Source organism: Cryptomeria japonica, chromosome 9 (genome assembly GCF_030272615.1).
Source record: "Cryptomeria japonica chromosome 9, Sugi_1.0, whole genome shotgun sequence".
NCBI lineage: Eukaryota > Viridiplantae > Streptophyta > Pinopsida > Cupressales > Cupressaceae > Cryptomeria > Cryptomeria japonica.
The window spans coordinates 121,522,841-121,542,113 of NC_081413.1; the positions used below are offsets into that span (position 1 = coordinate 121,522,841).

The 19,273-nt window shown below is 43.0% G+C and overlaps 1 protein-coding gene across 1 annotated transcript in view; it reads right to left on the reverse strand.

The window, feature by feature from the left end:
- LOC131062762 (serine protease SPPA, chloroplastic) overlaps positions 1 to 19,273 on the reverse strand; it is a 262,705-nt gene that overhangs the window by 97,232 nt on the left and 146,200 nt on the right. The gene's annotated exons all lie outside the window — the stretch shown is intronic.

The window sequence follows — 19,273 nt, forward strand, 5'->3', positions numbered from 1 at the left end:
GTGCCATGAGTTGATGATCGAGTGTGCTCGTCATTATGATCCTTAGTCCAGAACGATCGTGTCCAAGGAAGGAAACACTTTGGCGTATCTTTCAGAGGAAGCTATAAGTGAGGCTTTCCATCTTCCAGAGCACAGAGATATGATATACAAGAGCATAGAAGGAGCCAGGTCAATGTACGAAGATGATCCAGATGCTTGCCTAAGCATCATCAACAAGAACTGGTTACTCAAGAGTCGTCCTCGCCTGAGCAAGGTACCGAACACACCACACAGGATTGATTTCCAGGAGGAGTACAGAGATTTGATTACAATGCTCAACCGAGTCACAGGAGCCCCTCAGGCCTTCTACTTTGAGAAGTGGATGTTCTACTTCATCCAGGTGATAGTTCAGGGAAAGGGAACAATTCATTGGGCTAGAATGATTAGCCATTGCTTGGACGTACAGTTGAGGAGACTCAAGGCTACCAAGTCCTTCCACATGAGTTCATACGTCATTTATGCCTTGATCAAGAGCTTTGAGTACGCAGGACTACCTCACAGAGGAGTGATTGGAAGAGGACCTGGCGAGGTCAGGGTTTGTGATTCCTATGTTCACTTGCATCATCCGCCAGGAAGCAACTACAAGTTAGTTAATGATACCTTCACTATGAACATCACAAGGACGTTGCAAGGCGGGATTCACAATAGATTATCTCAGGATGCACAGGAACTAGTAAAGAGGTACGGTGCTTGGTTTATCCAATTTCCGAAGTTTACTTATATCAGAGTTCATGGATGTCCTTCACCTCCATACATGTTGCCGAGATATCCGACAGACAGAATAGTGTTACTTGAGGTAACAAGACAATTGGCAGCTTATGCGAAGGCATTCAGACACAGACATGGAAATGGAGTTCCTGTACCTATCATATTGGGCAATTCAGTTGAGGTATGTCCTAATGCTTTAGCCATGGATGACGCAGAGAAGGAGTTAGCTTTGTATTCTTTTTCATTCTTTGCTTTGAGGGAAAGCTTTGATCCACATGGATATATAGAGGAGACAGTCGGTAGGAAGTTTAAGCATGAGTTTCAGATAGAAGATTTTATGATGAATCTCTTGGATGATCTTGAAGTAAAAAGAAAGATGCATTCTAGATTGCCTTTGGATTTCATCAGGAAATACAAGATTTACAAAGTGGTCGACCAAGCTCAGGACAGTGGCAGACATCTCCAGTCATCCTATGACCGAGAAAGCAAATCAGTAAGGTTAGATTGGAATGAGCCCGAGGTCGTGGATCTAGATGCTTTGATGGTTCCAATCCTGTCTTGTACTCGCAGATGGGTTGATGTGCAGCATCAGAAGTTGAGAGAGCAAGGTATAGCTATGACTTTCACCTTGGAGGAGAGACCAGCCGAAGGTGGAGCTAGTGTAAGCGAAGGTAATCCTAATCCCAGAAATGCAAATGAAGGCAACCTTCGAAGTGCAAGTGAAGGCGATCTCCATCCAAGAGGCTCGAAGAGGAAAGAGAGACCTGGAAAGAGAGAATCTTCCAAGAAGAAACAAGAAGCCAGCCGAGATCGTTCATCCGGTACATCTTCTCGACAAGAGAAAAGGACACTTGAAGTGGAAGAGTCTATGGAGTCGATGGTTCAGAATGATAAAGAAGGACAGGTACCTCAAGGGTCACCAAGTGGATCTCTCCAAGATTATGAGTTACATGAAGGCAAGAATAATGACGAAGTAACATCTCCTCACAGAGAAGAAGAAATATTGCATAAGGAAATACAGGTCAAAGAGACAAGATCAGCCATCCCAGATTGGTTAAAGGAAAGATTAACGAAGGTGATTGTGATCGAGGACGAAGACAATGTGATCGATTTAGAGAGCCTTGTTGGACATTCCCAGGAAGAGACAGAGAAGAGAAAGGCTACCAAGATGTCCAAGATGATTAGAGATGAGTCTGGATCCAGAAAATTACAGATAGCTACATCGGCAGTGGACAAGTATGAAGGTGAGATCTTAGCAGAGGAATATGATATAGAGACATTTGAGCTAGGTCCATCCACAGCCGAGCAGACATTAGATGATGCCACCGATTCGTTTGAGGCATTGAAGGACAAGCTTAGGGAAGAAATGGAGAAGAATAGGAAGCTTGAGAGAGAGGTCGGTGCATGGAGAACATATTTCAGCCATCTCAATCAGCCTTTAGGGCGTCAGGATTCAGCAAGATCACCCATACAGGCACTTCCCCTTCAATCAATTGGTGAGGCAAAGAGATTCAGGAGTATGGTCCAGTGTATGAGTACTTGGATGGACAAATCTCATACAGTTGCCGTAGAATTTACAACAAGGATGATGAAGACTATTCATAGAGCTATTCAGGCTCTTGAGATCATCCACAACTTGATGATAACGGTAGCTGCTTTTGCTCATACCAAGGATGTTATCATTCCTGTCTTCAAAGTAATTAGACAAACATCGAGGAAGGTCTTAGCGCAGGAAAAGATTATGGATGGAGGACCTCACAGTTTACTTCAGTGGTCAGCCTTACTCCAGATGAAGGAAGTTCTCTTTGAGGACATCAGTACTAGGTGCAGTCATGTTGAGGAGGTGATCAACCCGATCCAGGACAGAGTATTTGAGGTACTTCGTACCATTCTTGGCAGGAGGATCGAAGTTGAGACAGATGTGGATTTGCAAGAATTGGAGGATAGGATCAAGGTCATCTTTTGCAAGGACGCCAATATCACAGATGAGCAACAGGACCAGATGTTTGCTACCATGCTCCTGATCGAAAAGACTAAGGAACTTGAACTTACATGGGACGCAGCTCTTCTAGATGCATTTGATCAGGTCATCGACTTGGAAGAAAGAATGAAGAATCTTCCCGAGATTCCAATTGCTGAGATCGAAGGAATCATATCAAGATTCATTGCATATGCTAAAAAGGAGCATTGGAAAGGGAATAAGATTCTAGATGAGAGGTTGTTATAGATGACATGGCACCTTAATAGTCATTGGTCTATGTCTCCTAGATTTTCGTGCCAAATTTAATAATTGGCTATGCATTTAATGTTAAGCAGTAAAAAGGAGGCTATTTGTAACAAACCCTAATTAGGGTTTAGGTGTCATAATCTTGACCATTGATCTGCTTTTGATCTGGACCATTCATTGTAATTGAGGATGCTATTTATACCCTCATTTCATTTCATTTTCATAATTAGATGTGAGAAGAAGATTAGATTATTGATGTATTAGAGAGATTAGAGTTTAGAAGCAATTTACTTTTGTAGCAAGATTGAGTTTTGAGGAAGGAATTCAAACAATTGTTGTACATGATGACTTTGGAATCAATGAAATATTGAAGTTATGGTGTTTTGTTGCAATTCTCTTGGTTATCTTCATAGTTGTTCATTTTTCTTGAAACATTCTCAATCAAAGTAGTGTGTTAATTCGAAGGACAAAGTGTTGGACTTGATCCTTGGTAGGATTCGCTTTCCAAACCACTAGCTTCTTGCTGATTGTAGGAACGCCTTGCGTGGTCGACTGCAAATATTTGAATCACTTAAATCTTCAATCATTATTGTATCTTGGATATGTACCTTCGTGCTAGTGTCTTCGATCTTTGATGTATTGAAAATCATTTGTTACCCTAGAAGATCGCATCAATTTCAATTGAGTTGTTAACTTATGGCAAAATTGAAGTTGGTAGAATCCCACCAAGTCTTGTCCACATGAAGTCATTCTTAGGGTTAGACTAGATTAGACCGCTTGCAACCCTATCCTTTTGTTATTTTTTGAAAAGCTTGTTTAGTTTAGCAAAATCTTCGGCAATGTAAGGCCCCTTGATGACACAGCAATCACAACGACCACTGGTGCTTATCCACACATAGAGACCCTACTAAAAAGAACATTGGAGTCATCCTAACTGATCCTTCTTGCGAAATCTTCAGCAATTAGCGACTTTATTCAAGAGAGGATAAGATGCCTTTGGGTATTTTATTCTGTGTATGATTGTGTACAAAATACACGTCAACAGGACTGCAATATGTATGATAGTCATACTTAATTTCATATATATTCATTGTACATAAGAAATTAGTATACTTATAGTCTAAATCATGTTATTACTGTCAGTATTTAAAAAGATGGGAATGAGATGTTCCAAAGAGGGGCAATCTAAATTCAAGCAATAGCCCAAGATAGGGTGGGGATCAGCGACCCATTAGCCTTGAGGGTATAGACCCAAGATAGGTAAGGGCTTGGATCTGTAAACTTTGAGGGAACCTATTGTATTTGGTCTCTAAGCGCTTTGGTAACATACATAGACCCTTCTCCCTTAAAACTGAAGTAGTGGCAGGGTCTGATATCTATATTAAACACTATGAATAATGAAATTAATCATTTAATGACGAAAATAAATAAGAACTTGTTAATAACTAATTGAAGAATATCAATCAATTCTAGTATATTGAAATAGATCAAGTAGGGGACATTACAAAGCACCACTGGTCTAAATATTGAAAGAAACTAGATAAATTGTTGTTTGAGTTTCTATAGAGAAAATAAAATCTCTCTTAGATTTCATAGTAAATGGGGCATCTAAAAATGGCATGTTTCCTAGTCTTCACATCTTGGTGGGAGCAAATATAATAGATCTAGTCCTAACAAAGGATATGATGATCAATTTCCACTTGTAACTGGTGACAACACACTCTCAACTGGCTAAGGGGAAACTTCAAGTCGTGGGACTAGTGGCGATAAATATAGTGAGGGTGGTGATCAAACGATCCATCATTTGTAAAAATAATGCTTTGCATAACAAGCTAGCTTGAGATTGAGCAGCTCAAGGGGAGAACTAGGTGCTCCAAATATATTGTTTGTAAATGTCCTCTTTAGCAATTACAGTGATAGAGTCCTTAATGGGAAGAAGTTGACAAGGAGCATCTAGGGAGCACATGAAAGAAGGTAGCTTATCAATACAGATGCCAATTGAAAGAAGCAACTTAATCTCCCAATACCAACAATGTTGGCGGCTAGTAGGGACCAAGGAAGCAATGGAGACAAGAAGCCATCCCCTCAAAGGAGAAAAGTGCTAAAAATGGATATCCTCATGACCAAAAACTAAGACCCCCATGGATTGGAATATGTAGATAGAAGTATGTGGAGCAATGAATCCTAATCATTTTGTATCCTACTAGAGGCATAGTCATGACAATATAGGAATATTCTTCATAAACGACACATCAATTCTTATCGAAAAGTGTGTTGCAATTAAAGATTATTAGTTTTTACCATTTTTGGAATTTGAAGATGATTCATTTCTTCTCTAGTGGGTGCAATGAGCTTTATATGAAACAATTCATCTTTTTTGACATTCTTCATATTTATGATAAGAGAACCTGCCTAACTACTATCTAAACATTTATGCTCTCATCTAGAAGAAAAAACCCACATAGTTTTAAGTGCATAATCTACCAATATAAGGGTGAAATACAGCAATGGAAAAGGACAAGAAATGCAGTTAGAAGCCACTAGCATACATATGCAAAATAGAAATAATAGAAACAAACATAACTGCACCAGCATCTGCATTTGTAATGTCCCCTACTAGATATAGGCCTGTTTAATAATAATTAATCTTATATTGGATGAGTGTAGTCTTGGAAGGACAACCTGCACCTAAAAGGAAAGGCAAGCACCTACATACATGTTCAATTATAATTAGACTTAATTCATTCTAATGCAAAAATAGATAGAAAATGGTATATGAGACATGAGAGGGGTTGCACGGGTCCGTTGTCTACCAAGCCCAAGGAATGGTTGCTTCTAACCTCCTTGCTAGACTTGGCGGCCCATGTTGCTTGCCCTTCAAGCCCATTACCCATACACACAACATCTTTTGAGTTCAGCGTGGGGAGTGCAACTGGTTCCTTGACTCCAAGGGTCCTTATGACCACTTGTGAGAACCTCGTCACCACTAGATTACACCTCAAACCTCTTCCCACAAGATGCAGCAAACAGATTGAACCATTTCTTCAAATGCATACATCTCATATGGAATAAATCTAAATAAATAATGCTACTGTATTTACAAACATATTCAGTTTGGAATCGATTATCTTGAATATTTACTTGTAGATATGTATCATATAACTTATTATGTAAGGCTGCTACGTACCTCAATCCCTGATTTTGCAAACTTAACTAATATGATTAGTGTTGATGCTAGGTTGCTGATATAATTGATGCCACATACCTAGCCGTATGTTGTTTGCAACTATAAATAAATTTCACTGAATGTTTGAGATCCAGACTTATTGCTGCCCTTTCTTGTAGTTGGAACAATTGTCTTATATACTATTCAATGGCAATGAAAGTCATGTTGCAAAAGACATGACTCTTGGCTGTTCATAACCGCCACTTTCCTTGCACCCTTTCACATCTATTAGCCACCGATTATTCTCTTAATTAATTCGCTATCACATGATAATAAACCGTGCATTCCAGGTATCAGTTAGATTACAAATTAATCGAATTATCATTAACATTATTTACAGTTTGGTGTTTGTCTTAGACAGCAATTTCGATCTCTATATATATTTATTTTATGCTCCCTTGAGTCTGCTAATGCATATTCTCATTTCATAAATAAATTAATATATTATCATAGAATTCAGACTGTTGTGCGAATAATTGTAACCTTGCTTGTATTATTATTCTTCTTGCTGATCCATATTATTCTAAACATAATGCCATACCCTTCCCCTCCGTGTCCTTCTACCAAGAACAAGGATGTTGCTGCCTGTAACTTAATAACAGTTCTGATCTGATCTGATCCATGGTGATGTCCCTGGATGCTTTTGATTCTTTTCCTTTATATCTCTCAATGTGAGGGAGAGGTCACACCCCTTCATCATATATGCCCTTTGGCAAGAGACACACCCTTTCACCATTAGCACCCTTTGGAAGAGTGCAACTCTGCCCTTTGAAAGGGACACAACCTTTCACAATCGGATCTGCACTTCTTATTTAAATCAGATATGCACTTCTGATTCCCAAATTATCCCCCCTCAAATGATTTCCTCTCCCTTTTATATCCCATGTTTGAGGGAGTCAGAACTTTTCATTCCATCTCTTTTGACCATTCATTAACTTAATTAAATTTTAATTATATTTAATTATATTCTTTTATATTTTAATTTTTAATTTTAATTTTATTCTTTTGAATTTTTTATTATATTATTATTATTTACCATTAAAAAATAAATTCTATTCCAAAGTGTGGACATTACAGCATTTGCGCACAAACCCATAAAGTAATAAAAACCCAATAGATCTAGTGCATAGGCAGACCTTCAAAACATTGTCAGGAAGGATACGTGTCCCTTGATGTATGTCACTGATTCTGTTGGAGTATGTGGCTCACTAATTTGAGATAGCATGTCATTTTTTTTATTTTCCAAATACCCATGTACCATAAAAATAACGGTAATGCATTGTTTGATATTTCAATTTCAAAGAGTCACTTAAAATTCATACAAGTTACAGCCCATGAGCAACCCACACAGAGCCTCAAGCAATCAGTGTTCACTGAACATCTTAACAGAACCGCAAAGAAATCAATGGCTCTTTTGTAATCCCAACCTTAAGTAACTTAAGGTCCAATAAGTAACCTCAACTGGGTCTTGAGCAACTAAATTGCCTATGAGAAACATAAACTGAACCTCAAAGCAATTAGATGGCCCGTAAGCAAACTCAAAATTGTGCCTTGAGTGATTCAACTAAGCCAAGCAAGTCAAGGATCCAACAGCAACCTTAACTTAGCCATTGACCAGATCAGAAAGTATTAGAATTTACAAGCCAATGGTCAACACTGGTTGCCAATAATGACATTATAGTTAACAGATGAAGTATACAGTTATACATAAACACAATAGCCAGGGTTAAAGTGGTCAACTTACCTTGCAATTGAATCTAATTTGTAACTTCGGTGATTGAACAACAATATACAAAATCTTCAATGACTGTAACAAACTGAAAAATCAATAGTGCAATATTCTATCCAAAGAGCAAATCCTTGCCCAATAACAGATTTAGTTATTTTTTCTGTATTACCCGCTTTACCTGTTTCAAAGCTCAAAGCATATGTGTCACTTCATCAAATTTTCGTAAGCCCGAAGAACCAGAGTCTTAGTCCCCTTAGTTATTGTTGTCATTTTATGACACCCTTAGTCCATCAGTAAGAACCGATCAGAGATACGATCCATGGACCAGCGCTGCCCCAGTTGACCAAGGAGAAAGCAGAAGTGTTGTCTTGCCTAGAGGAAGTTCCTTCTCTTTGCCTTCTCTTCTTTTCTTCTCCGGAACCCCGAGGTTCTGAAGTTCCCTTTGCTTCCTTTTCTTTCCTGTTCCCCGGAACTCCGGAACCCCAAGGCTCCAAAGTTCCTTCTCTTTGCCTTCTCTTCTTTTCTTCTCCGGAACTTCGGAACCCCGAGGTTCCAAAGTTCCCTCCTCGTCTTCTCCCCTTCCCCGGAACTCCGAAACCCCACTGCCTCTACTTTCTCCTTCGCGGAGCTCCGGAACCCCGAGGTTCTGAAGTTCCTCCCTTTCCTTCCCCCTCCTCTTCAGTTCTCCGGAACCCCGAGGTTCTGAAGTTCCCTTTCCTTGCCTTCTTCGGAACTCCGGAACCCTGAGGTTCCGAAGCTCCTTTCCTTTAGCCCCTTTCTTTTCCCGGAACTCTAGAACCCTGAGGTTCTGAAGTTCCTTCCCTCCTTGCCTTTTCTCTTTTCCCAGAACTCCGAAACCGCGAGGTTCCGAAGTCCCTTCCTTGTTGCCTTTCCCTCTTCTCCGCAACTCCGAAACCTCGAGGTTCCGAATTTCCTTCCTTAGCCTTTTTCAGTTCCCCGGAACTCCGAAACCCCGAGGTTCTGAAGTTTCTTCCGAAGTCTTCCCCACTTCGGGAACCCGAGTTTCCGAAGCCCTTGGACTTCTTTCCGGCTTGCAACACTTCCGGATGGCGTGACCAACACTTAAAGCTCTAAATGCTCCGACGACTTGTGCACCTTCTTTTGTGGAGCTACAGGAGTGCATTTAATGATTTTGGCAGGATTTCCATCAAAAGAGGTACTTATGTCATGGCTGCATGCTCTGACTTTGGAAGGTTAGTCAATCCACCCTTCTCAGGGTTGCATTTTCAAGGTATGGCTAGGTTGCTTGCATGTACAGAAAGTCAGGTGCATGCACTTCCCTGCACTCCCAAACTGACATTTCCCTACACACACAAGGGTCATGATCTCTCTTCTGCAACCAGTTTTCTATATAAAGGCCGTTAAGCCTCATTATAAAGGGTTCTCTCCCTACTGGCTTGAACTATTCTATGCTCTTTCACTTCTTTTGTATTTATCTTGCATTTTTTGCAACTGTAAGTTTGGTCATTGGCCTTATAATGAATTGAAATCACCATTCTTGTCTTCCTTCAACTTATGTATGCAGTGCATGTTTCCTTACCTTCATCATAGGTGTATGTTTTGTGGCTCTTCTCTCATATATCTTGTGTTCATTTATTTCTGAGTGTGAATTGTGGGAAACCTTCTCCCCTCTTGACATTCAACGAATTCTATCCTCCATACATGCATTGGGGTCACTCAAACAACTGAAGTTTGTGCATCTCCTGGGTATTTCAAATGATTCTTTGTGTCATTTCAGGTAGGGAGAGAAACAATCTCTTCTCGGTGCATCACCTCCTTTCATTTTAAGCATTTCTCTCTTCCCTTTTCCTCTGCAAGTTGTTAGGATAGGCTTAGGAGTAAGTTTTGAAGTGTTGAGTTGGTTCAACACTTGCACCTGGATTGAGAAGGAAGTTGGCCTTCTCCGAAGATTCAACCCCCTTGCGCAAGGTCCCACACTTCGAGGTTGTTTCCATGTTTCACAAGGTTGCTGAGTTGATAGCTCAGCAAGGGTGCAAGCTTTTGTGATAACAGTTTTTGGCACGCCCGGTGGGACAGACTTTTGATATACATGCTAAGGATTCAGTGTTGTTCTTAGTGTCCCAGCCTTTGGAGGCAAACATCTCTCAAGCTCTTGGCGACTCTGCTCAACAAGTCCAGTTCTTGTTCATGCGAAGTTCCTTCTCCGGAAGTTCGGAACCCCTAGGTTCCCAAGTCATCGCAACTCTGGAACTTCACAACCCCGGAACCCCCAAGTTCCTAAGTCATTGCAACTCTGGAACTTCGCAACCCCGGAACGCCCAACTTCCTAAGTCACCAACTTCGGAACTCCGGAACCTCGAGGTTCTGAAGTTCGCAAGTCCACTTCCCCGGAACCCCCAGGTTGCGAGGTGCCTAAGTCCTCAACTCCGGAACCCCGAGGTTCTGAAGTCATGCAATCCTAAGCCCAAGCCAACTGAGGATTCAGTGTTGTTCTCAATTCATAAAGCCTTTAGAGGCAACATCTTTCAAGCACCTGGCGACTCTGCAATCATTTGGTGGATCTGTGGTATGTTATCAGTCTCTGGTTGAGAGGGTTCATCTGCTCTCTTTAGGCAATTTGTTAAACAAGCTCCATCTCTTTCAAATGCTTTCATATGAGTTCATATCATGGGTGTAACTTCTATTCACCCCCATTCTATGAGAATGCCTGCCATTTTTCCCCTCCTTACCAACAAGACCGAACTAGGACTGCTCCTAGTTTCAACCCAAATAGCTTCACTTCAGCAGCAAGTGGGTACTTTCCTAATGCTTGCCACCCACCCACCCCTTCTCAGCCTTCTTAGCAGCCCAACCAACCCCAAGATGATGAAAAAAGGCAAATTGCAAAAATCAAAAGTGTGTTGCTTAATTTCACCAAGCAGCTGGAGGAGCTGAAGAGACAATAGGAGTGGGATTTACAATAGGATCAGCTTGCTTATCAGGCTCAGCTTCAGCAACAACAGATGGAACCCCAAAGACAACATAGGGAGTTCCTTGCAACGCAGCTTGCCTCTGCTAGGAAGAAAGAAATTGAGCAACTAGCAGACATAGAGATGCGGCTTATACAGGAGGAGGTTTCTGCCCCTAGGGTTCCTAAGTTTGAAATCTCAAGCTTCAGGCAGGGGAGACCTCCCAAGCCTTCAACTAACCCCGCTAGTTTTAAAATTCCAAGTTTCAAGGGAGCTCCAGTTGTTGTTATACAAGAGCCTTCTCCTCAATGCCTTTTGCAAAACACCCCACCACCTAGGCCCTTTCCTGATGCTATCTCCCTTTTTAAGGGCGGACCTATTGTATGGAGGACGGATGGTTCCTGTTGTCATTTTATGACACCCTTGGTTCATCAGTAAGAACCGATCAGAGATACGATCAATGGACCAGCGCTGCCCTAGTTGATCAAGGAGAAAGCAGAAGAATCATGAAGTGTGAGGTGTTGCCTTGTCCGGAGAAAGTTCCTCCCTTGGCCTTTTCTTCTTCTCTGAAACTCCGAAACCTCGAGGTTTTGAAGTTCTTTCTCTTTGCCTTCTCTTGTTTTCCTTCTCCGAAACTCCGGAACCCCGAGGTTCCGAAGTTCCCTCTTCGTTTTCTTCCCTTCCCCAGAACTACGGAACCCCGAGGTTCCAAAGTTCCTTCCCTTTGCTGCCTATCCTTTCTTTTCCCGGAACTCCGAAAACCCGAGTTTCTGAAGTTCCTCTCTTTCTTTCCCCTTCTCTTCCATTCCCCAGAACCTCGAGGTTTCGAAGTTCCTTTCTCTTCTTCTTCCCTTCCCCGGAACCCCGAGGTTCCGAAGTTCCTTTGCTAAGTCCTGCCTTTTCCTTGCCTCCTCCTTTCCTGAACTTCGGAACTTCGAGGTTCCAAAGTTCCTTTCCCAAAACTTCGGAACCCCGAGGTTCCAAAGTTCCTTTCCCTCTTCTTACCTGGAACTCCGGAACCCCGAGGTTTCGAAGTTCCCTCCTAGCCTTTCTTCCTTTCTTTCTCCGGAACCCCGAGGTTCCGAAGTACCCTACTGCTCTCCTTCTCCTTCCCGAAACCCCGAGTTTCCGAAGTCCTCGGACTTCTTTCCGACTGGCAACACTTCCGGATGGCGTGATCAACACTCAAAGCTTTAAATGCTCCAACGACTTTTGTGACTTGAGCACCTTCTTTTGTGGAGCCATAGGGGTGCATTTAATGTTTTTGGCAAGATTTACATCAAGAGAGGTACGGGGCCATGTTTGTTGTGGTGACTTATGTCATGTCTGCATGCTCTGACTTTGGAAGGTCAGTCAATCCACCCTTCACAGGGTTGCCTTTTTGGGGTATGGCTAGGTTGCTTGCATGTACAGAAGTCAAGTGCATGCACTTCCATGCACTCCTAGACTGACACGCAGGGGTCATGATCAATCTACTAACCAATTTTCTATATAAAGGTTGGTAAGCCTCATTGTAAAGGGTTCTCTCCCTATCGGCTTGAGCTATTCTATGCTCTTTCACTTCTCTTGTATTTATTTTTGCATTTATGCAACTGTAAGTTTGGACATTGGCCTTATAATGAATTGAAATCATCATTCTTGCCTTCCTTCAAACTTATGTATGTCGTGTATGTTTCCTTACCTTCATCATAGGTGTATGTTTTGTGGCTCTTCTCTCATTTATGTTGTGTTAACTTATTTCTGAGTGTGACTTGTGGGAAACCTTCTCCCCTCTTGGCATTCAGTGAATTCTAACCTCCATACATGCATTGGGGCCACTCATACAACTGAAGTTTGTGCATCTCCTGGGTATTTCAATTGATTCTTTGTGTCATTTCGGGTAGGGAGAGGAACAATCTCTTCTTGGTGCATCACCTTCTTTTATTTCAAGCAATTCTCTCTTCCCTTTACCTCTGCAAGTTGTTAGGATAGGCTTAGGAGTAAGTTTTGAAGTGTTGAGTTGGTTCAACACCTGCACCTGGATTGAGAAGGAAGTCGGCCTTCTCTGGAGATTCAACCCCCTTGCGCAAGGTCCCACACTTCGAGGTTGTTTCCCTGTTTCACAAGGTCGTTGAGTTGAGTGCAAGCTTTTGTGATAACAGTTTTTGGCACGCCCGATGGGACTTTGTTCAACATACATGCTAAGGGTTTAATGTTGATTCTTAGTGTTTCAACCTTTAGAGGCAATCACCTTTCAAGCACTTGGTGACTCTACTCAAATTCAAGTTCTTGTTCATACGAAGTTCATAACTCAGAGACCCCAAAACCCCCAGGTTCCCAAGTCATCGCAACTCTCACAACTCTGGAACCCCCAGGTTCCAAAGTGCTTAAATTCGAAACCCCGAGGTTCTGAAGTCTCTACTCAACAGGTCCACTGCTTGCTCATGACTTGTTGCAACTCCGGATTTCATGCCCAGAATTCATACAAGGGCGTCTTCTAGAGGTAGTTTCCAGTTCGAAGAGCTCTCATCTTCAGGCACTAGAAGGCAGAGAGGTAGACCTTCATTGTCACCAGTTAGGGAGGTCACGGTTGTAAACACTCTATCTCTCGGGTCTCATTCTACCCCTCTATTTACAAGACCATTACTGTCAAGGGCTGCCACCACTCATATCAATAGACAATTGTTTCACATGGCAAGAAATCAAGTTTTTGTTACCTTCAATGGGGGGAGTCCCCTTATTTTGACTCAATGGAATGGTATACCAGTGGCTGCATTAAAGAGTATACCATACTTCACTGGTAAAACAGCTACTACACCCATTGAGCACATTCAGGACATTGCAAAAATCTGGTCCGTTCATAATATCACTCAAGATGATGTTGCTGTCACTCTTAGCCACATCTTTGAAAGGCAAACCTTTACATTGGTTTAGAGGGTTGTCATCTAGCTCCATTCACAATTGGGATGAATTGGGGGAGAGGTTGTGCAACCATTTCGAAGACAAAAGCGATCACCTATCACTTGTGGAGCAGTTGACTACGATCAAGAAGGCACCCCATGAGTTCATGGGAGATTTCAATTTCAGATTCCATAAGACGTGGAATAAAATTCCTGCTCTGGTGAAGCCATCTCCAAATCATGCCTTCTTGTATTATCTTAGAGCTATCAACAGCGATATAGGTGTCATGGTACAATCAATGGGTGGAGCCTCTTTACTGGGTGCATATGACATAGCCATCAGGGCAGAAAATTGTTTTATTCAGGCTGGGAAGATAGCTCCAAGGCCTCCAATGCCTCTCTTCCCAGAAGCTCCTACTCAAAAACCCACCTTGGCTCCTATCCCCATGGCGTTCGCTAGACAATCATCCACACCCTCTACATCCTCCAATGAGCTCCATGAGGTCAAGGTTCTATTGCAAAATTTTAGCAATGAGTTGGTGACACTAAAGAGGTGACAAGCCCAACATAGCAGACCTTATCAAGCACAAAATCAGAACTATTAACAGAATAGGCCACCCTTTCAAGGGCAAAACCAATGGAGCAACGCCAGGCCTTTGAATAGTGTGAACCCCACAGCTGCAAGCAACTCAAAAGCGATAGTTCCAATGCAAAATAACCTCGCTCAAGAGCAGGATTGGTGTCAACCATGCAATCTGCCACACAACCAAGGTTCATGCCAAAATGGAGGGTTTGTCCAAACCTTAGTGGTGCAGGATGAGCCAACCACTTCTGGCCAGCCATATGATCCAAATCAGCCTAGTGTTAAAAATCAGGCTTACTTGCAAGGGGATTCTACCTTTGTCAATTGGCAGGAGGCAGAATTTTGTGGTTTAAACCAAACAAATGGTGAGTCTATGCTGCAATATACAAGGTCAAAGAAGAGAGCCATGGAGGTTGTCTCACCTTCAACATCAGCCCAAACTCCAACACCTAATGTAACCGCCCATGATACAAGCCAGAGTACCATGCAAGGGAGCAAGAGGCAGGAAGAGGCCCGAGTCGTCCAAAGAGCAAAAGTAGACCTTGTAGCCTCAAAGGGGCCTCTAAAATCAGCTGGTGTTCCTTTCAACATAGTTGATCAGATGAAGAAGGCCAACCTCAATGTCACTATGTAGGAGGCCCTTTCCATCCCATCTCAAAGGGATTTGCTTAAGGAGGCACTGAAGGACGTCGATCAGTCAGGCGACGAGGAAGCAATCAACGGAAAGGCAGTCTCCACCAATTTGGTGCAGCCCAGGGAGGAAGAAGATTCAAACAAGATCAGCAAGCCTCCCTCCTTCTATCTCCCTTAATCATAGGAGATAACTTGGTTCACAACTGCATGATAGATTTAGGAGCTAGTAGCTCAGTCATGCCTAAGAAGGTAGCTGATCTTCTTGGCATAGAATACGAACCTGTGACCAAAGGGGTGGTCCAATTAGATGGCACTTCTATTAAGACAGTTAGGGTTGTGAAAAAATTGAAGTTAACCTTGCATGCATAAACTGGTTGCACTGTCTTGCAAGACGTATCAATCATCGACCTCCTTGCCTTCTTTGCCATCTGCCTGACTAGAGACTTCACCGCCAAGATAGGTGGGTACCTGTCTTCTGATTGGTCACACATACTATTTCGAACAAGGTATGGTACCAAGGTTATCATAAGGGTAGAGCCCATTGCCCAAAACCACATTGAGCCCTACACCCCCAGCCCTATAAACATGAATTACACCTTGCACGAAGAGGGGGAGGAGTGCACTATCCGTGAGCCTGCTAATCTTTTGCAAGAGGTCCCTGATTGTTTGTTGGACGACTGGGCCAATGCTTTTCAGTTTGATCCATTAGTTGAGAATGAAGAGACTGGGCTTGGCACCTATCGTATCCATGAAGAGGATACTCCTATCCCTAACCTCATCAAGGCACAAGGAGACTCAGAGGGGTTATGGAGCATGTTTTATTATGGTTCAAGAAACAAGAATAGTGCAAGTGCTGGTGTGATGCTTGTTTCTCCTGAGCAAGAGAAATATTTCTTCTCTTTTAGGCTTCAATTTGGTTGCACCAACAATGTCATTGAGTATGAAGCCTTGATCCAAGGCCTCCAACTTGCACAAAGCAGAAAGATCAGATCTTTGCAAGTATTTGGAGATAGTGAGTTGGTTGTTAATCACATCCGAGCTCAAAGCATAACAAAGAACAACCTGCTCAAATCATACAAACACAGGGTTTGGGATTTGATTGAAGGATTCTTGGCCTTCAATATCTAGAGCATTCCTAGAAGTCAGAACAAACATGTTGATAGGCTTGCAGCGGTTGGCGCTCAATTCGACATACCAGCGCATGTTTCAAATGAGAAGGAGCAACACATCAGGCTTGTTGTGAGGGCCGCTGTCCCAGACAATCAAGCAAATTGGCGAGTGTTCGAAAGCGATCAGCATATCGTCAACTTCTTGCAAAATGAAGCAGAATTTTCTGCTAAAAATTAGTCTAAGCTGCAAGACCAATATGGAGATCAAATCATGCAGCTCAACTCCAACAAGTTGCCTAAAGGTCTAGTTACCTTGGAAGGCATTTTCAACTCAGATGATCAGTTGAAGAAGAAGATGATCTTGGCTGCCAAGAGGGGTGATTACAAGCCAGTTGTTGTTGCTGAGGGTAGGTCTTTAAACTTGGGCAAGGTGTATTCCTCAACCGAACAAGAAGCCTTTTGTTAGGGGTCAATAACACATGTTAGTTTATAGTTGGTTTGGGTGTTTATGTTTTGTTATGTATGAATTGCTGAGAGGTTCTCGTGGGGTAGTTGGTAATTAGTGACGGTTGGCAACTTGGCCAATTGTTGAGTCTATATAATGTATGGACGGAACCTTGGCAAATTAGTATTGTATTGGCATATTTGAGAATCCAATAAAGATATCATTATTCTGCCATAGCTGTTCTATAATTGTTATTTATGCTTTAATATATGTTAATGTTCTTGTTATATGGATTGTTGGTACGTGTGGAATATCTCTTTTTTTCCGTGAGTTTACCAACCTCACCGTAAGGACTAAACATTTTGGCGTCGTTGCCTGTACGAACCTGGAGATAACTATGGCTGCAGGCGGAAGGAATTAATGGGTCGGCCATTCAACCAGCAATTAATTGTCGTAGACAGTGACACACACGAAGAAAGTACCGCGGAAGAGGCACGAGAGGATCGGTTGACAGCAGACTTGGTAGAGTTGTGGGACGCATCGGTCACGCAATACGTGCAGAGGGAGGCTCGGGAGAGAGCCGTCTCTGAAGGCACGGTACATGGTAAACTCACCGTCAACACTCTCATCTTTGATTTGCTCGGAAGTATTCCAAGGTTGCTCGCCAGAAATCTGATTGCACTCCGAGACCGAAGAGAGGAAACTGCACGGGAACTTCGTGGGCAACAAGTACTCCAAAGGTACGAAGAGCGGAACCGTAGGGAGGAAGAGGAAGGGGATAAAAGTCGATGTTGTACCCCCGACACTTAATGCCCTTGCGGCCAAACAAAGACAGACGTACCACTACCACCAAGGGAGTAGACGAGGGAACCGAAAGGAGATCCCTCCGCATAAAAGAATAGGCCGAGCGGAGACGACGGCTAAGGGAGGTTGTTGACTCAAGGAGCCCTGAGGAACGTAGCAGAAGTCAGAGTGTGAGTCGGAGTCGTAGTCGAGGGAGACAAAGACCGTGTACGTGGAAGGAGTTGGAGGAGGTCGCCAGGAACCTGCCACTTCCAGACGTAGCGGGGGAGGATCTCGCCGACCAGGCCCCACACTCGACGTCAAGTGAAGAAGGCTCTGGAGCCGAGTCACAAAGCAACCCATCAAAGTATTATGAACAAGGGGAGGAGGCAGTACGGGAATTGGACGAAGAGATCGCCAATATTTTTGAAACAACAGTATCCCACATCAGGAATTTGTCCTTGACAAAGGAAACCAAAATAGGAGGGTCAGACCCAGAAACCCCGAGAAGGAGGGACTATAGGAGCAAGGGTGACCAAAGCCTTGCGGACAAGGGTCCAACCAGGTCAAATGCGTACGGTACTTTCCAGACACATAATACCTTCCGGGCATATAATAACTTTCAGGCGCTACATAAAACCCTCCAAACGAAAACAATGGCACACACTCCAGAGAAACAAAAGCTTCCGAAATTCATGGGCGACGGGTCGGAGGATCCCGTACGACATTGTAAGACATGCGTGACCATTTGGGAGGCAAATGGCCAAGACGACCACGATTACTGGTTGAAGGCATTTCCGGCCACCCTATGAGGAATAGCAATTGACTGGTATACGGACCTGGATGCCCAGTATAAAACATCATGGAACAACCTAAAGAAGGCTTTCCAAGAGGAGTTTAAACTCCTACGGGATGACAATGAAATCGTGGCGAAGATTTACAATACCAAGCAGGGAAAAAGTGAAAGTGTGCAGACCTATAACAGAAGGCTGAGGGAACTGCTCAACAAAATGGAGAACCAGCCGACTGATGGCCTGAAGAAGAGATGGTTTGTTGAAGGACTGGTACCGTCCCTCATACGGAAGATGAAGGTGGTCCCTCCGCCCTCGTATGACGAAGAATACAACCGCGCGATGGATATTGAGAGTGAAAATAAGACATCCTAAGGGAAGCGTCGGGTGAGTGATGGTGATAGTACGAATGAAGACAGCGACGGGGAATCCAAGACCGTACAAGCACTCCGAAGGGATATGATGAGGATGATGAAAGAAGTGAAAGATGACAAAGAAAATGGCAAGGAAAGGAACTATGGTGCACCAACTGTAAGACAGAAGGGCACACTAAGGGGAGTTGCCCTCGAAAAGCCTTTTGTGACATCTACCAAGTAATGGGACATTCCATCAAGGAATGCTCGTACAACTTGAAAGCATGGAGCACTCAAGTGCTCTACGCCCAACCCAACCAAGTCACACCGCCAGCGACACCTCTGAAGCCGGCAGCAAACTCAAACGCCTCTCCTAGTGGGTACCGAAACAACTGACGGGTTAACAACAGGTCCAACAATAGCATGTTGAGGAGTAGAATTCAGTATGACGCAAAAGGACGACCCATGATCCAATGTCGGAAATGCAACGAATGGGGTCACTTTGCGCGAGAATGTCAAAATGGAGATAACGCGGGGAGTTTGATGTGCAAATGGTGCGGTTCGGGAAATCACGAGGACACAGAGTGTTCAAAGCAAAAAAGGGGTGAATATGCTGGAGGTAAAGGAACCTAAGGAAGGTGTACTGGCAATCACAAGATTGCAAAATAAGAAAGTCACGTATCCTAACCCTCGCACGGAGAAGGAAAGACTCCAAGAAGCCAAGGTAGACATTGAATGTGCGATGGCAGAAGAACGGAGGGCCTTGCACCCGACTACTAGTACCCCACTTCGGTCGGGATCGGAAAAAAGTTAAAACTATCATTAAGCAAACGTTACA